Source organism: Periophthalmus magnuspinnatus, chromosome 9 (genome assembly GCF_009829125.3).
Source record: "Periophthalmus magnuspinnatus isolate fPerMag1 chromosome 9, fPerMag1.2.pri, whole genome shotgun sequence".
In the NCBI taxonomy this organism is placed as follows: domain Eukaryota; kingdom Metazoa; phylum Chordata; class Actinopteri; order Gobiiformes; family Gobiidae; genus Periophthalmus; species Periophthalmus magnuspinnatus.
In genome coordinates, this window is record NC_047134.1 from 26,906,668 (window position 1) to 26,919,021 (window position 12,354).

At 40.6% G+C, this 12,354-nt stretch overlaps 1 long non-coding RNA gene across 1 annotated transcript; it reads right to left on the reverse strand.

Moving 5' to 3' along the window:
* Nucleotides 1–10,951: 10,951 nt before the first annotated feature.
* On the reverse strand, nucleotides 10,952–11,892 carry LOC117376835 (uncharacterized). The gene is made up of 3 exons (XR_004541797.2): nucleotides 11,833–11,892; nucleotides 11,684–11,746; nucleotides 10,952–11,276 (listed from the first exon to the last, which is right to left on the reverse strand). It is a non-coding gene; the product is annotated as an uncharacterized LOC117376835 (long non-coding RNA).
* Between the last annotated feature and the right edge of the window lie 462 nt (nucleotides 11,893–12,354).

Consider the following 12,354-nt stretch of genomic DNA (forward strand, 5'->3'; position numbering starts at 1 on the left):
TAAAAATTGAGCCCCAAAGTATGTCTTTTCTCCAAAGTCAAACTGAGATTAGGGGCGCATGTCCCCCAGTCTCCCCCTGCGCCTCCCCCAGTCCTCCCTCTGCGCCTCCCCCCTTCCTCCCCCTGCGCCTCCCCGGCCATGTGCTCTTCCCATTGTCCCACATTATTCAGCCCTACATTTTAACATGCAGCGGGAAGACTCACTGTAGCTGCTGGAAAATAACTCCGAATAGAACCAACATTTAGGTCTGAATCTAAAAAATGCAATTAACACAGAGGCCAGTCCTATTATTCCTTGGCATTGGTGAAGTATTTGTTGGAAATGAGAAGATGAGGAGATAGGAGGCCTTGGTGGTCTGGAGGAGGAGATGTATTTTCCAAGAACTACAGTTTAGTTACAGGTACATTCATCACGCTTCCTGAAAGGTCATTTGGATGCAACCAGTGAGAACGTTGTCATAGGTTATCAGAGAATATTACTCAGTTAATACATGCATAGGAAAATGAGAAGCATATAGGTGACATAAAGCGGCTGTACGCGGTTTCTTTCTCAGGTAAAATTAGTTTTAACTCAGTACACATATATGGTAAATGTGCATTGACTCCTGGGTCTGATCTACTGATTGGCGTGTCGTCCTAGAGCACATGTGTCAAACTCAAGGCCCAGGGTCCAAATGTAGCCCGCCACGTCATCTTATGTGGCCTGCGACAAGGTAAATTAAAATGTATGACTGTCTTAAAATGTCAGTTTATCAGGAAATACACAGTTACAGTCATATTTTTTTTACATCTATCCAAATTTGAGGGCAACCATTTTGCCGATGTGGCCCTCGGTGAAATTGAGTTTGACATCTCTGTCCTAGAGCCTGGCCACTCCTGGACCTTCACCTGCAGCTGCCACACCTTTAAGAGGACCCGCCCCCACTGCCACTGCTCGCGGCTGATTTCTGTCTGAGAACAGGGTGCTACTTTTGTTCTCCCACATAGGTTTTTGTAACTTTGTAAACTGAGACACTTGAAGGCTTTTGTGACTTAGTTCTGAGACTAGTTTGTTTTTGAGGTATTGTAACGTATATACTTTAGTTTTGTTAGCTTTTTGTTACTTTTAGTTATAGATTTAAATACACACACTCATACATCAGTGTACACAGACACTGGGGACAAGGGGGGTTAATTATCTTGCCCAAGGACAAAACGACACCATTCATGTGTAAGAACTGGAATCACATCACCAATCTGTTGTTGATGTTTATGTTGAGAGTGGGATTTGAACCATCAACCTTCGGATCAGTGGACAAATACGCTGCCGACTGAGCGACTGTCGCTTTAGTAGATGTAAAATCAGGTCTTAAAACAGACGTGAGACTGTTGTGCGCTTGTCTGCATCAAATTATAAACAGTTTTATTATCAAAGAACCAGGAAGTGTGCTGTTAGCATGCTAGTTTTTGATAGCATTACCGTCACAGCAAAGCTCCAATCTAGCTTCTGAAAGTTGAAAAACGCACTTATACACTTTTTGTGATGAATACATAGGATGTTCTGAATGCGCAAGGTCAGTGGGGAATCATTTTGAACCTCTGCAAACTGTTTAAAATGAACTAGTTGCATTTTTCACATTTTGAAAGCAGCAAAAATCAGAGGCAGAGAGTTTAATATTTAGCACCATCACTATAAAAGATTCATTTTCATCCATAGAACCATTTTATCAAGTAGTTATGTAATAAAGATGAGACATGAAGTTGCTGTGTGATTCGTGCGTCTAATTATAAAACGTTTCGTCCTCAGAGAATCGGGAAGTTCGATGTTAGCATGCTAGTTTTCGTCACGGCAAAACTCCAGTGTGGCTTCTGAACGTTGAAAAACACACTTCTAAACTCGTCATGATGAGTAATTAGGATGTTCTAACTGCATAAGGTCAATGAGGAATCATTTTGGACATTTTGGACGTCTGCAAACTGTATAAAATGACTAAGTTGCATTTGAAGGCTGCAAAAATCAGGGACAATGCCTTTAATATTCAACACCATCTCTGTAAAAGATTCATTTTCATGCATAGAACCATTTTATCAAGTTGTTATTTAATAAAGACGAGACATGAGACTGCTGTTTGTGATTGTTTTATTATCAGAGAATCAGGAAGTGTGATGTTAGCCAGTTTTTGTTAGTGTTACCTTCTCTAATGTGGCTTCTGAAGGTTGAAAAACACACTTATATACTTTTTGTGATGAATAATTAGGATGTTTTCAATGCATAAGGTCAGTGAGGAATCATTTTGGACATCTGCAAACTGTTTAAAATGACTAAGTTGAGTTTTTTCACATTTTGAGGACTGTAAAAATCCGGGTCAGGGTCTTTAATAGTTAGCATCATCACTATAAAAGATACATTTTCATCCATAGAACCGTTTTTTTTCTGTTATTTGTTCAATCCTGTAGTGCTGGTTACTATAGTTCTGTACCAGATGTGGACAGAGCAGCCGTCTCATTTTCTCTCTCTCTATTATAATAAACTCTATGGGGAAAAAATCCATTTACTAATTTACAAGAACAGTCAGCGTTTTGTTCAGTATTAGGGGCATCGTTTTCCTCCATGTTCCTTCATTATTTAGAAGACGAATCTGCCTGTGTTTTGTCTATGTAATCGTTTTAATTTGACGCAAGCTGGTGGCTATGGAAACATGCTTATTATTAATTGGTTTTGTTTAAAGTGCCAAATCTTCAAACACCGACACAGCACAATTTGTGAGGCAAATGTAACATTTGAGGAATGAAAGTTTAATCTGTTTCCCTTTGGACATCAGGCGACGCTCAAAAAACAGCTCCAGGGAAAAGACAGGATAAGCACACACGCGAGACCTCTATTTTTATCTCTATCTCCCCCCCTCTCTCTTTCATTCTTTCACTCTCTCGCTTTACCACTCACTCGCTCTCTTTCTTGCTCTCCCTCCCTTTCTCTCTCCCTCACTTTCTCCATCTCTCCACCCTATCTCTCTCCTTCTCCCCCTTTCTCTCTTGCTCTCCCTCTTTCTTTGTTTCCCTCCCCTCTATATCTCCCCTCTCTTTCTGTCTTGCTCCCCCGTCTTTCTCTCTCCCATAGTCTCTCCCTCTCTCTCTCTCTCTACCCCATCTGTCTTTCTCTCTCCCTCTCCTCCCCTTTCTCCCCTTTTCTCTCTTACTCTCCCTCCCTCTTTCTTTGTTTCCCTCTCTCCCCTCTCTAGCTCCCCTCTCGTTCTGTCCCTCTCCCCTTGTCTTTCTGTCTCCCCCAGTGTCTCCCTCTGTTTCTCTCTCCCTCTCTACCCCCTATGTCTCTCACCCTTACTCTCCCTCTCTTTTTCTTTCCCCTCCTCCCTTGTTCTCTCTCTTGCTGTCTCTCTCTCTCTGTTTCTTTCTCCCCCTGTCTTTCTCTCTTCCCCGGTGTCTCCCTCTGCCTCTTTCCCTCTCCCTCTATACCCCCTATGTCTCTCACCCTTCTTCTTCCTCTCTTTTTCTTTCTCCCTCCTCCCTTGTTGTGTCTCTTGTTCTCTCTCTCTTGTCTTTCTCGCTTTCTCTCTCTCTCCCCAGTCTGTCTTTCTCCCCACTTTCTCCTCCTCCTCTCTCCCCCTTCTCTCTCTGTCTCTCTCTCTCCCCCAGTCTATCTTTCTCTTTCTCTCTCCCTTCTACCCCTATGTCTTTCTTTCTCCCTCTTGCTCTCCCCTTCCATTTCTTTCTCCCTCCTCTCGTTGTGTCTCTTGTTCTCTCTCTCTCTCTCCTGTCTTTCTCGCTTTCTCTCTCTCTCCCCCAGTCTGTCTCTCTCCCCCCCTTTCTCCTCCTCCTCTCTCCCCCTTCTCTCTCTGTCTCTCTCTCTCCCCCAGTCTATCTTCCCCCCCCTCCTCTCTCTCCCCGTCTCTCTCCTCCTCTCTCTGTCACACACACACCTGTCGTCTTCTTCTCTTCACGCCACACGAGCTGTTCCGTCCTCAGACTTGCGTTACTTTTTTGTAAATATAATCATGTGGAGCGGTTAAAGGAGGAGGCAGCAGATGTGCACAATGAACCGCAGAGTTATTTTTAAAAATGGTTACTGCCTGTAGCTTGTTTTAAACTTATCTCTCAACAGAAGAATCCGCCATGTCAAATCTGACTTCATTTACCTCTTTCTGTGTGTGAAGTAAACAGAGACAGTGGCTCAGAGGTTTGACCATTTGCCCGCTAACCTGAAGATCAGCTGTTCAATCCCAATCTGACCCGTCCATAGTTTTGACCTTGGGCAAGACACTTAAACCACTTCGCCTATGTATGGGTATGATTTGAGTGAGACGTTGATTGTGGTCGGAGGGGTCGATGGCGCAGATTGGCAGCCTCACCTCTGTCAGTCAACCCCTGGGCAGCTGTGGCTACATAAATAGTTTACAAGATTGCGTGTGATTTTGAGGGTTGCATAAAAGGAATGTATTTTTTTTTTAGCATTGAAACCATAGACAGTATAAAGAAGTGGATTAAGTAAGTGTGACGTCACCCATAGTGTTTAGCTCTAGTCAAATGAAGCTCATCGAGGTTTGGAGCCAAGTTTCACATCTGCAATTACGACCCCTAGTATCATAGCAACCAAAGAGCCAATCAGGAGCAAGGCTGTTTGAAGGTAACACCCATTAGCAGGCAGCGGGCGCTTAGCAACACTGTCAATCAAACATGTTGCTAACGCTAACGGGAGCAGCCTCAGGGAAAGAAGGGGTCTGATTTGTCCCTTATTAATGTTCATATCTTCATTTATGGACACAATAGTTACATATAAATACTAGGATCATGTAGAGTGGGTTAATACGAACATTTTAAGACCAAAATGACAAGCCTGACAGCAGCAGTTACAGAGAGAGGGCAGAGAGACAGTTTTTCAATAGAAAGTGAATTGGAGCCAGAAGATTTGGAACGCAGCGACTATCAGGTTAGCTATGTCCATTTATATATACAGTCTATGATTGAAACACTGTAGATCAATGCACTTAAGAGTAATTTAGTCAGTTTGATACATACAACTCAATGCAATTAATCATTTGCCAAGTTGCATGAACAAACATTTTGCCTTTACTTTTACTTTCTTTGTTGACATTTCTGCCACTGAAATAGAACCAAGAACACAACTTTTCAGCTCGCTTAAACTGAAGGGCACAGTTGACGGAGAAGGTCAGAGTTAAATCAAACACACAGGATCGATGCAGCCCCTCTAACTCATATTCAGTATAGATCAGCTGTCAGCGCAGGGGTCTCTGCTGTCCTTCAGGCTTATGTACAGAGTCTGTTTTGTTCATCATAAAACAAACAAACAGTACAGAGTGTAATATCCATCTCAGAAAGGTTATACGTCACATTAAACGCCATAATAAGTGCTTTTTTGTGCTCTTATGTGTAACAATTATGCAAATCTGACCCGTTACTTGAGAGATACATTTAATGCCATATTGTGGAACTGAATTCAACTTCGTTCAAGTTTATTTATATCGCAAATTTAAAAGAACTTGAGCTGGCCAAGTCATTAAAAACAAATACAGATAACACGATACATAGGAAAAGAACAGTAAAACACTAAGATACTGTCTAGCGATTATTAAATGCCAGGGAGAAGAGCTGAGTCTAATCTTAAACATTGCCCAGACTATGTTCCACACATTTAAACACAATTAAAAACATAATAAAATAACATCTTAATGAAAACAAACAGGTGAAAGACTCTAAATCAGAAATATTACATAGCACACCTTTTAAAAATGTCTTCCTGAAATTGTCTTGGGGAAAGAACAAAGTATTTTGACTTCATGATTCTGGCACGATGAATGAAAAAGAGTACTATAAAGAACCTCATATGTCTGATGAAAGATAGAGGAAAAAATGAAAATATTCAGAAAATATGAAAAATGTGCAGAAAAGAGCATCACTGTTGCGATTCCCCAGCATCGGTCAATAGCAGAAATCCACTGTAAATGCCAAGTAATTCCCAAGTCAATCCCACTGGGCCGGAGAACGTTTAGATTAATCCTCCATCAATCCCTGTATGAATGCACCAATCTTATATGAAGACTTCAATGTTACATAACTGCAAGGTCTGCAAGAGTCTACAAAATAGAAGTGGGTTTACTGTGTCTAAAGTGGTGTCCAAACTAGATATAATATGTAAACAAACTAAAATAAAATATATATTTTTTTGTTTTCTGGTTGTGTTTATTGCACTACATAACTGAGTGGGCTTGCATCTCCACAAACCTGACTTTTGACCTTCATTTATTGGCAATTATTTTATTTAAATTTTGATTAGTCATCATAGTAGCAATTGTTATGCTCTTATGCTTGATCAGTACTAAAATGACTGTATATGTGTAAAAATAATAATATATAATCTTCATTTTCAAATAAATCTTACTTCATATAGACTATATTTCCAGGCTTTGAAAATGTTCATTTGTTCAGCAGTCTCAGAGCAAAAGAAACCAGACTTACCCCAACTTTCACCATCATTGCAGGATATGTACATGTGTTTGATGTTGATGGAACATATAAAATTTATGCTCTTCAAAAGACAGAAAGACTGTGCATGTTAGCTTAACTGCAGATTGAACACAGTTTGAATGCTGGGAGACTTAAAGGGCCCGTATTACGCTATTTTCTGATGTATGTTATTATGGTTTTGATGAAATAACAATTTAATGTAACCCCTAGCTTACCCCTTTAATGTAACTTGTATAGTTTAAAGCCAGAAGTACATTACATTACAAATTATACCCCATAAAAATGAAAACTACTGAAATGGTGATGAGTTATAAGCCCAATCAGCTGGTACTTTTGAAAAAAACAAAAAACAAAAACTGAATAAAAGTTATGTGCAAGCCCTGACCTCAAACTGCAGTCAAAAAAGTGCACTCCACAACTCTCAGATGTATAGTTTGCTTTGAATGTGAATGGTAAATAAGATATTGCAGACAGGGCAAAAAGAATCCTCTATTTTCAATGTCATTGGCTTGTTCAGAGCTGAAAAAGCACTTCAGGAGAGGAGAAAAGCCAAAGATTAGTGTGAAAATGACTCAGTGCCCTTGTGTGGGAGTAAGGCGGATCTGCTCAGAGGGTTTGGGTGAGATAAGGCTCTCTGACTCTCCTCTGTATCATGCCCCTCACATCCATTCAACCGTCTACGCCGGGAATACCTGCGGATAGGAGGAAATCACTTCTGCTCACTTATAGAAGGCTAGATGTCCATCACCACTTAGTCAGTCTCTGGACTTCCTCTCCCCAATGAGTCCAAGCAGCTCCAGGTTCTAAACAGGCCTCACATCAGCGTTCAACCTCCGCACTTTGTTTTTCACATGCTGTAAGTGCTGCGATGTTAGATCAAGTTTGTATTAAAGCTGTGAGGCAACATTCCTATACGTTTCTCTGTGCCATGGAACTATTGGAACATAGAAACATCGTCAAGGGCCTTATAACCTTCAGGAAGATGTAAATGTTCTCTTAAAAATATCAAGGTATTTTATTTGTCCTTCCTTCATACACACTTTCTCTGAGATTCTGAGAGATGCTTTTTCCTGTGCCAAAGTAAAAAATATCTTCAATGCTGGAAGTAATGTATTGTAATGATGTCTGTGTAATCCTTCAGTCGCCCAGGTATGGTCCATAGTGCAAGAAAAAAATTTAAATCTGTTAAATCGACAAAAAGTTGTAAGAGTGAAGACGTTTCGCTGCTCATCCAAGCCACTTCTTCAGTTCTGGTTAGATTACTGCTGGACACTGCCTTATATCTGTTTGAAGGGGGGAGCTAACTACACTGAAACTAAACACCTATTGTTTACAGTTTCTTTTTGTAGGCTAGGTCTAATTAATTACAATACTGTGAACTGTGCTTGAGTCTTATTTAGCATAATCATTCAGGCCCCTAATGGGTGCTCTCAGACTTATTAGCAAACTGGCTAGCTCTATTGTTTTCCTTTGTTCAAGTATTGTAATGATCTGTTTTGGGTTTTTTTTTTTTGTTGTTGTTTTTTTTTGCAGCAGCAGCAGTTTGAATCCCACTCTCAACATAAACATCATTGGTTGAGCAGTCAGGTCCCTTGAACTGCAGGTTGATGGTGCGATTCCAGTTCTTGCAGATGAATGCAGCTGTTGTGTCCTTGGGCAAGACACTTAACCCAACTCCCCCTGCACCATTTACTATTTCAGTCAGTGCCACCCTCTAGAATTGTTTACATTTCCAGCAGTACTGTGTGGTTAGAGTTTAATTGTTCAAACTAGTTGCATCTGTTTTGTTTGTTGTCCAAATCCAGAGCACCCTCTGTTGGTGGGGATTAATGATGAATCTAATGGAGAAGCATGGTCTCCAAAAACAGATTTGGTTTGAGATGGATAGCAGTCTCAGACCTGTAGGTTGTATTACACCTGTATTCTTGTGATTTAGGCTCACCACTGGGGCATACAAATGGTAAACAGTCACATTGTTATAGTACAGAACTTTTCCACCTTCAAGGCTCAAAGCGCTTTACATCAAGGAACCACTCATCCATTCACACAAAAACTGGGGGCAAGGTGGGTTTAGTGTCTTGCCCAAGGACACAAAGACAGCATTCATCTGTCTGGGGTCAGTGGATCTTAACTGCTGAACCAATGATGTTTAAATCGAGAGCGGGATTCGAACCGCCAACCTTCAGATCAGTCAACAAACACTCTACTAACTGAGCTGCTGATGTACTTATCCCCTCAAAAACCTAAACAGCACTTTGAGTTTAGTTTTTGTTCTGTATTTTTCAGACAGACGTATTCCTCATTGTGTCTTTTGAAATGGCTACATGCTTCCCCTGCAGATCAAGAGCTGGCAACATTCACAAATGGATGTCTGGCGGGAATGCTAACGTGGCATTTGCACAAACCATGTCTCTTTGCCCTCCCCTTTAAACGCCATTTTCCTTTGTGCAAAAAAAAAAAAAAAAAAAAAAAAAAAAAAAAAATCAACCCGTGATGACCCTGAAAAATGACCAAACAAATCTGTTTTATTAATCCTGCCTTAGTGTGTGCGCAGTGCTCTTGATTTCAGAAAGACAAAAGTGTTTTTCTAGCCTTTCATTTTTATCTCCAAGTAGCATGCAGTTCTCGCGCGGTTTGTTTCCTTATCGAAGGCAGTCCAGAGCTCCACCTCTTAACCCTCTGCAGCCCCTGGAGTGAGACCACCACATACACAACAATACAATATCCACTCCACTGCCGTATGAACCGAGCTCAGAGAGGTGACGGCAGATTTCACGGCCCGAGCTTTCGTCCTTGTGAACCCTCATGTCCACTGTAGTCTGGATAAAGTAACTGCACTGAAATATTTACGGACAATGTTATTAAGAAAGTGGGCGATATGGTAAATGGAAATGGTCACAGTTTTATATAACGTTTTCCACCCTCAAGGCATTCAAATCGCTTTACCTCAAGAAACAACTCACTCATTTAGTCACACGTTCATACAGCAGTCTACACAGATACTGGAGGCGAGTTGGGTTAAGTGTTTTGCCCAAGGACACAACGGCAGCAGCCAATCGCACCGCCAACCTGTGGGTCACTGGATCTGACACTACACCATCTGACCCACTGTCGTCAATACGCCAAAAGATGTCGAAAAGTGTTATATCACAACCTTCTTTGAGGCACGATTTAGATGTTTATCACACTTCATGTAAACTTCATTTTGCGTTGAGGACGTTGCATAAGTCATCTGGTTTTTCTGACTTTTCACACTTAATTTACGAAGTTTACATGCACCCGGAAAACTAAATAACTAGTCTTGTCCAATTTAAACCTTGGAATTACGATTGAAGTGTTGTAGTTTGAATCTCATCATCTAAAGCAGCTGATATATACTCAGATACCCGCTGCATGTAAAATTAATAATCGATTAAAATTATGCGCAGGCGAGGTATTCAATGCACGGAATAAGAAATATGATGAGATAACATTCTAACATGGTTTAAAGCTCACAATAGTCAATTTTGCACATATAATACTCATAACTGAAAATCATGGTGTTATTATGGTTAAATTGACCAAGTTGGCCCCTCCGTGTCCCACCGCATTCAACAACAAGCCGCTTTTTTCTGCGACGATCTGAGGTGGTCGCCAGTGTTTGCTTGTCTTGTAGCGTTAACCATGAGGACAGCATGTGGGGCTGTCAGTCGGCAGATCAAAGAGTCGTGCCCGAGGTGTCTCTGTGACTGACACGTGTCCAGACCCTGCTACACAACGCAAGGAGACAAACGGACCCCGCAGCCCACACCAGCAGCTGAGCAACATCTGAATGAATGCTTTCAAACATATGTGTAGGGCAAGATGGAACAAGTTAAACCAGTGTTGTGGGTGGGAGGTGCATGGAAAGAGATTAAAACAAATTAGTGTAGTATAACAGGCAATGATAGTGGATAATTATTACAAATAGGTCAAAAACAAAAAACAGTGTAATCTTTCATATATTGAATGTCGTATAATGTCATGCAATGTGTTTTATCTGCCTTTGGACAATGGATAAAACTTAGCTGTTGTGCTAAGTCTAACATATGAAACTGCTACCTGACATAACGATTAATTTGCAGTGTCCTAATCCAATTAAATGGTAAATGGTCACAGCAATACAACACTTTACATGAAAGAACTCACCCATACATTCATACACCAGTGTACACAGACACTAGTGTAGCATGTATTTGCGTGCTAACTTATATTTAAAAAGGGAAAGTTACTGTGTGAATGAATTGGGCTGAGTTTGACTGAGATCAGAAGACTGGGATTCGACTGCTGGAGCTGGTGTAGTAAGTAAGCAAGAGGCCGGAATTATGTTGGGTACTGGCACCGTATATTGAAGTGAATAATACAACATATTTACAGAAAAAAAATAGTGAAACACAAAATAGTAATATAATAATAATGAAAACAATGAAACCCCAAATATTTACACTCTGCAGATTCGATAGGTAAGTGCACTTTAAGTTCTAGTTGGTCGAGATGAGTTAGTAGCAACAGAAGGAAGAAAATGAAAAGAAGTACTCCATACGGGTGGCGTCCACTTATTACTGACTTTCCAATGTTTGAGAGTATGAGTTCTTTGCGTAGTATCCGTTTGTATTGTTCATTGGAATAGTGTCCATTGGCTTTGATCACAGTTACAAAGTCAGCAAAAGATTGAAAGAGTGGGGGGGCAGGCTGTGTCAGCCTCCTACCAGACCCGTAGGGTGAGATGATGAAGATGTAGGTTCCGGTCTTAGCTCGCCATCCTAATCAAGAACACCTGGCCTGCATTTGAATAAACAGGATTACTTAAGTGACTTGAATAAAAATCAAATGTCTAAATTAATTAACCTAAACTAGGTTACATTGCTCAATTTCATTGTGTACACGGATCAATTTACTATTCTGAATACAATTGTAATTAAATAATTTCTGAACAAGGTGCAGTGTTAACCTTGCAGGCTTTCACATGAATACATTTAAAACAACCATTTAGCAATAATTGAGTCTTACATTACTGGCATAACATTGAATAATCAGTTCATAAGAAAGTGCTAAATGTTCCAAAAAGGCACTACATATGGTTTACAATAAGCACAACAAGAAACCGGTGTTAGCCCGAGCATGCTAATGCTAAGCTAGTTAGCTTAGCGTCGGATGCTAACAGCGCGTTTCATTCATTCAAAACTCACCAATTCCTCAGTTTAACATCGCATGATGGCGGCAACGGACTCCCCACGGACCGGAGGTTAGCTCTACAATATTAAAAGTGGACTACTTAGTTTGTTGAAGCTTACAAAACACAGAAAAGAGCGAATGTTGTTAATTGTTTGAGACTAACCTTTTCACAGCTGCCTCGGTAGCTTCTCCCACAGCTCTGACTGGGAAGCTGCCGGCACAGATTGAAAAGGTGCTCTGTGTGCTGTGATTGGCCGACGCGGGTTACGTAATTAGGGGTGCGGTTACGTATGGCACGTATGAGACACGGAGGGCAGGAATAAATATATAAATGCAGCTTTTATATAAACAAGATTTAACGGCAGGTCAAAGTAGGAGTTTAATAAAACTTTTTTAATAAGACAGAATTTCAACCTGGGTTACACTAGGGACACAACAACAGCATTCATCTGTGGGAACTGGAATCACACCGACGACCTGTGAGTCGGTGGATCTGGTCGAGAGTGGGATTCGAGCCGCCGAACTTTGTATCAGTGGACGAATACTCTACCAACGAACACTCTACTGTTTTATAAATGCACAAATAATATTTTTAATAATTTTTATTTTTAATAATATTTTTTTTGCACACTGTCCCTTCAAATAAACTAATAAACTAAACTATAAATACACAAAATAAGGGTGT